The 6,000-nt window shown below is 48.4% G+C and overlaps 1 protein-coding gene across 1 annotated transcript in view; it reads right to left on the bottom strand.

Moving 5' to 3' along the window:
• The window catches only part of Usp9x (ubiquitin specific peptidase 9 X-linked), a 120,982-nt gene extending 115,674 nt beyond the window's left edge, over positions 1-5,308 (bottom strand). Inside the window, 1 exon segment of the mRNA XM_052739061.1 lies at positions 4,559-5,308. The gene's annotated coding sequence lies outside the window, so the exon portion shown is untranslated.
• Between the last annotated feature and the right edge of the window lie 692 nt (positions 5,309-6,000).

Here is a 6,000-nt window from a genome sequence, read left to right on the forward strand (position 1 = left end):
CCACAAATGACTGTGACACACAGTTAAGGCAGAGAAATAACTGTTAGGCAATCATCCAGAATAAAACTGGAAACTTCTTGGTGCAGCATGGCAAGTCTGTAATCTCAAGTATTTAGGAGGCTGAGGCCAATCTGTGCTTTGTAGGGACCCAGTCTGAAACACTAAACTATACAACAACCAAAAAGTCATTTGTTGAATATACATGTAAGGTATATATGAACATATGAAGACACAGGACTTAGCATAGGTATGCTTGAAAAATAAATTTTAATCACTTCTCAGGCTTTTGGCAAAGATCAAGTATAATTTTAGGTAAATATCTCATCTTAACAATATAATACTTTCCCATACTTTTTCCCTAAAAATATACTACAGTAGTCATCATTTTAGTATCAAATACCTGTAATCGAGCACTTAGAAGGTAGAGGCAGAAGGATGGGGAGTTTAAAGTCATCTCTGGCTATACAGTCAGCTTCAGTGCAGCCTAGGTTTGTGAGCTCCTGTCTCAAAACACAGAAACATAAGTAATACAAAATTACTTTAAAAACCACTAAATCCCATTTTCTAAAATTCACTAAAGATATTTGAGGATTCTTGTGTCACATTAAGAATGATCATAGGGACGGAATGGTGGTGGCACATGCCTTTAATCCTAGCACTCAAGAGGTAGAGGCAGGCAGACAGATCTGTGTTTTCAAGGTCAGCCTGGTCTACAAGGCAAGTTTCAGGGCTACACAAATCCAAAAAAGAATGATCATAGGGATAGAGATGTAACTTGGTGGTAGCATTCCACTACCCTAGCATGCATGAGGCCCTAAGGAAGCAAGGCACATACATCCTATGTCTGTTGTGGCTATTTTCATTCCATTAATTACCAACCAAAGCTACAAAAATGCTAAAGGAAACCCTTAATCTTAAAATTGTTAGTGAAAGTAAAATCTTAAATTAAATAAAATTCAGAATTCTCAAATTGAAGTAACAATTTCACTGTATGTTCGCTGATGAGATAATAGGAATTTCCAGGAAACAAATTTGCTTTCATTTCAGGAATGTAAAGTTGTCTCATATTATTTTAGTCATAAATTCACTAACCTATCACTCTGAATATATTGTTAGACATATGGAAGACATCTATCTTCCATGGCTAATCAAGTTATTTTTCAAACGTCAGACTATTTTGATAGTCTTACAAACAAAACTGATTTAAAGCTACTCTGGTACAGCCAACAAACTAAAGGCTCTAAATTTTTTTAAAATAATAGCCAGCAGTGGTGGCACACACCTTTAACCCCAGCACTCATGAGGCAGAGGCAGGTAGGTTTCTGTGAGTTCGAGGCCAGCCTGGTCTACAGGGTGAGTTCCAGGACAGCTAGGGCTACACAGAGAAACCCTGTCTCCAAAAAAAAAAAAAAAAAAAAAAGAGCTAATATTTCACTAATATGGCACATAAGTTAAAATACCACTAGCTGAGTATGACAGATGGCAGGCCCGCCACTGGGAAATAATACCTATATAATGTAATAAATGAGAATATTTAAATGCTTAGTAGCATTGACTTGTAATTAATGCTTAATAAGTGCTAATTATGCTGAAAATGGAAAGCAGTTAGAAAAAAATCCATTTTCCTATTCATCTACACAAGTTCTATAATAACATGCAACAATAGCCCCAAGGTTTTATCTCTTATGTCGTATAGGAATCATACACAGTACTCTTTAAAATATACCTTTTTATCCAGACCCACATCAGATATAACAAAAACCCTCCCAAGTGATTCTAACATCTGGAGTTGAGGATCAATGCAGTAACTCTTTCCCAAACACTATTATAATGTGTAAAAATACTTGGCGACAAATAAGATGGTTTTCAAAGATGCCGATCCTATAAACAATGAAATGGAAACCTAGACTTGTTTCTCAGATTTTGAAAAAAATTTAAAGATTCAGAAAACATACCAGCAAGAAAGGAAATATAATATGCAAAATAATAAAAAAAGAATCATATGCTTTTAAAACAAACTCGAGTAGCTCAATAACCACAGGAATATCTCCCTTCCCCAGCTTAGGGTCTCAAAGAAAGACTAACACACAGACATATTTAATTATTATTTAATTGTGTGTGTAGGTCAGAGGGGTGTCTGTCAGATGCCCTGGAGCTGGATTCACAGACAGTTGTGGGTTGCCCAACGTGGGTGCTGGGACTCCAACTTGGGTCCTCTGCAAGAACCATATGTACTCTTAACCACTGAGCCATTTCTCCAGCCCAACCTCCCTACATGTCTCAAGTAATTTTCTCTCATCTGCTTTAAACAAAGAGTGGTTCCAATAATAAAATCCCAGAAATACAAAAACTTTAAAAATTGACCCATTAAATAGGAAAAAAACCCGAATAGAATGTTTTCATGTATCCAACTAATCAATAAATAAATGACTGGGGGATTGTGACAAACATCCCTAAGTAGCATTATTATGTCAAAGAAAAATAATTTCTGAAGAGATACCACTAAATTGCTCTTCCAGAAATTATCAGAAAATGTACTGCAAGATCCTGGTAGGCAAAAGAACCAAAGTAAATCCTAGAGCATTCCACTGACAGGAGGAAAACGGAAGGCCCCCATGAAATGCTCCATAATTTAAGGATAAAATCTACTTTTTAAAGTTACTTTTAGAAAAAAAACAGATTCTCCACCATACTGTTCTTGTCCTTAATCCCTACAGATATTCTCTTAGAATCTGCCAAGGTCAGCAAACAAAAGGAACAGTATGAGAACATTAAGGTAACAGTGGGGGGGGGGGAGGGCGGGGGGAGGGGTCAGGTAAGAAAAAGCACGAAGACATTCATAGAGTTTAAAACACGGAATTTTTTGTGAGAGAAAGCAAAACATACTTTTTTTTTTAATCTCACCCTTGGAACATCAATTCCAAATACTTCCGGCTTTCACTCTACCCAAACACTGGAACAATAAAGTTTAGAGGGTTAAAGTTACAAGTATGACAAAGCATGTTAAGTTTAAACATTGCAAAAACAAATATTGGTATCTCTGAATATTTAATATTCAAATCTTCCAAGAAATTGGAAGGCATTTTTACTGAAGCCAAAATGGCAGCCTGGTGATTCAGTAGACTAAAACGATCTAAAGAAGAGTTTGCAGTCTCTATTTTTAAGCTCAAATGTACGGGTTAAAAAGGCAACCTAGTCATGGTTAACCAGTCCTTATAATAAAGGGAGCTAATGAATTCTATTAGATACCGGTTGTAAAGTTTCCACATTGGTACACCTAAAATTCTTAAGTGAAATTATACAAAGGATACATAGGGAAGGCTGATGAGTTTTAAGGTGGAAAAAAAAATTACAAATGCCTCTCCTACCAACAGAAGCATGAAAATTTAACCTAAGCCCACAATTCCCTCACTTACTTTCAACGACAGTCTGCGGCAATTACACACACCTGTAAACTGCGGCCGTGAAAATTCAATTAACGGTGTAACTACAGAACTTCCAAAATAATAACGTGCTTAATTTAAGCACGTTGTATTGAAAAAAAAAATCTTAAAATTCCAGTCGCTGGAGAAACCCAAACAATAACAAAACCCCAGCTCCCCACCTGTTTAACTTAAATATTTCACAATGAATGAAAAACAAACCATTTATCAAGCCTGAAGCCTCACATCACAAGCATCTGAAGGTTCTATTAGTCACAGACTCGCACATGCTAATATTTTCTTTTTCTTCTTCTTCTTCAGGAACAGTTAAAAATAGAAAGGTGGTAGGTCTGCTCTCCCTTGGAAGCGATTTCGGCATCAAAACATCCTTCCCGGCCTTTGGCCGTGAGCAGATGAAGGGGGGTGAGGAGGTGTGGGAGACCGATAACCGGCTCACACTTCCCAGGGCACGGGGCCGCGGGGCGACTGCGGGTTATCACCCGAGGGCGGAGGGGAGCTGGCCAAGTCGGCAGGCAGGCCCGATAGCCAGGCGTCGCCGAGGCCTAGCTCTCCCGCTCCCAATCACTCCACCTCAGTAATGGCGTTCGGTGTCAAGTGGAACAGGCTGAGGGCGTCCGCGGCGGGGTTAAGGGGCGCGCGAACCCACCCCACCCCACCCCCCGCGCGGCGTCGCCGTCGCGCGCTCAGAGCCCACATCCCGCGCGGGTGGAGGGGCGGCACGCCGCGCCCGGAGTCTTCCTCCTCCTCCTCCTCCTCCTCCTCTCCACTCCAGTCAGGACGGGAAGGGGGAGGAAGGGGAGGGCCGGAGCCGTCAGCCATTTTCCCTGCCAGTCCAAAACACCAGTCTCTCACACACGGACCCGCTCGCTCTCTCACACACGCGCGCGCGCGCTCACGAGACACCGGCCGTGTGCAGCGCGGAGGGTCGCGCGCGGTGGGTCGCGTCGGCCCAGCCCCGGGCGATGAGGACCCCCCCCCGTCAGCCGGCGGCCCCCGAGGGAGGGCCCGCGCTCGCACACACGCACACCCCCTCGTGCCTTCCTCCCCACCCCTCTCGGCAGCTGTCGGCTCCCCGAAAGGCGAGCGGCCCCGGCCCCGCCAAGCCGACGACTCACCGAACACAACACGGGCGTCTTCTAAGAAGCAGGACACGCGGAGGCGGGAGGCCAGATGCAAAAGCTCGAGCCCGGGACGAGGCCTAACCTGAGAGCATCCCAAGCCAGGGGCTGACGAGGGGCAAAATGTGAGGAGAGGCTGCGGGTGTCGCGCTCGCGACGCTGTCCGCGTGCAGACAAGAGGGTCTGCTCCTCACGCTGGCCGCCCTAGGGCAGCGGCGGCGGCGACGGCCGCCTCCTCCTCCTCCTCCCTCTCCGCCGGCCCGGCGGCGGCGGCCCTCTTCCCCCTTCTCCCCTCGGGCTGGGGCGCTCTCTGAGCTCACTCAAGCTCCGGGCGGTGCGTCTCTCCTGCGTCACCTCCTCCTGCTCCTCCTCCTGCAGCGGCAGTTTCACCTTCCCCTAGTCGCCGCCTCTGTCCCCCCACTCCGGGCCTGGTCGCCGAGCTGCGGCTCCACTCCTCACTGCCGTCACCGACCCCAAGTCCCGGGGCGCTAAAGGCAGCCGCCTCCCGTGAGGGAGAGGCGGCGGCGGCCGGCTCCCGCGAGGCCTGGGAGCCGGTGCAAGGCAGGGAGGGGGCTCGGTGGGACAGACGAGGGCCCGAACGGGCCGGCTACCGAGAGGTTGCGGCTCCGCCACCGGCGGAGACTAGCGTCCGCAGCCTTGACTACCACGGCCTCGTCAATATGGCGGATCCAACAAATCAAAAACGAAAAAAAAGACAGAAAAAAAAAAAAAAAACCCGCACGGCCAGTGGCGGCGGCGACGGCAGTGGCGGCGGCGGCAACAGCGGCGGGCGGCAGCAGCGCAGACTCCCACTAGTCCCAGCGCCGCCCAAGCCTCCGAGCTTCTCCGCCCCCGTCAGGGCCCGCCCCTTCGAAGCCCCGCCCCTCGGCGCTCGGCCCGCCCCTCCCCCTGCCCAGCCCCCTCTCGGCCAGCTGCCCCCTCGCCTCTCGGTCCACCACGGCTTGGGGGGGGAGCGGGAGGAACGCCGCGCGCCGCTAGGGGGCGGGACAAGGCGATGGACGCCTGGAACTCGGCAACCTGGGTGGGGGAGGGGAAGACAATGCCGGGGAAAGATTGTGCGGCCGTACCCAGGCTTCCGGACGGCCCCTCTAGGGGGGTCATGTGAGGGCCAGAGGCTCTTTCATACCCTTCAGCGAGGGGATCCGGCCGAGAGCTGACAGCAGCCGCAGAAAGCTCTAGAAAAGGGGTGGGGGAAGGGAAGGACGCCGGAGTTCTGGCGTTCAGAGCGGGCGAAGGGACGGGACTGTCGGGAATGGCGGGGATGTGGACAGGAGGGGGTTAAGTACTTGAGCTGCAGCCGCGTCGCCTAGCTTGACTAGGGCTGCTTGTTTTTGTTCCATTGTGAACCGTGGCCCCGCCACCGAGTGCCCGGATGATGACATCACCAGCCTCCCCCTTTTCCGGGATGGTTGGGGAAG

The sequence above is a fragment of the Peromyscus californicus genome, unplaced genomic scaffold (genome assembly GCF_007827085.1).
Source record: "Peromyscus californicus insignis strain IS unplaced genomic scaffold, ASM782708v3 Scaffold_10__1_contigs__length_136768540, whole genome shotgun sequence".
Lineage (NCBI taxonomy): Eukaryota > Metazoa > Chordata > Mammalia > Rodentia > Cricetidae > Peromyscus > Peromyscus californicus.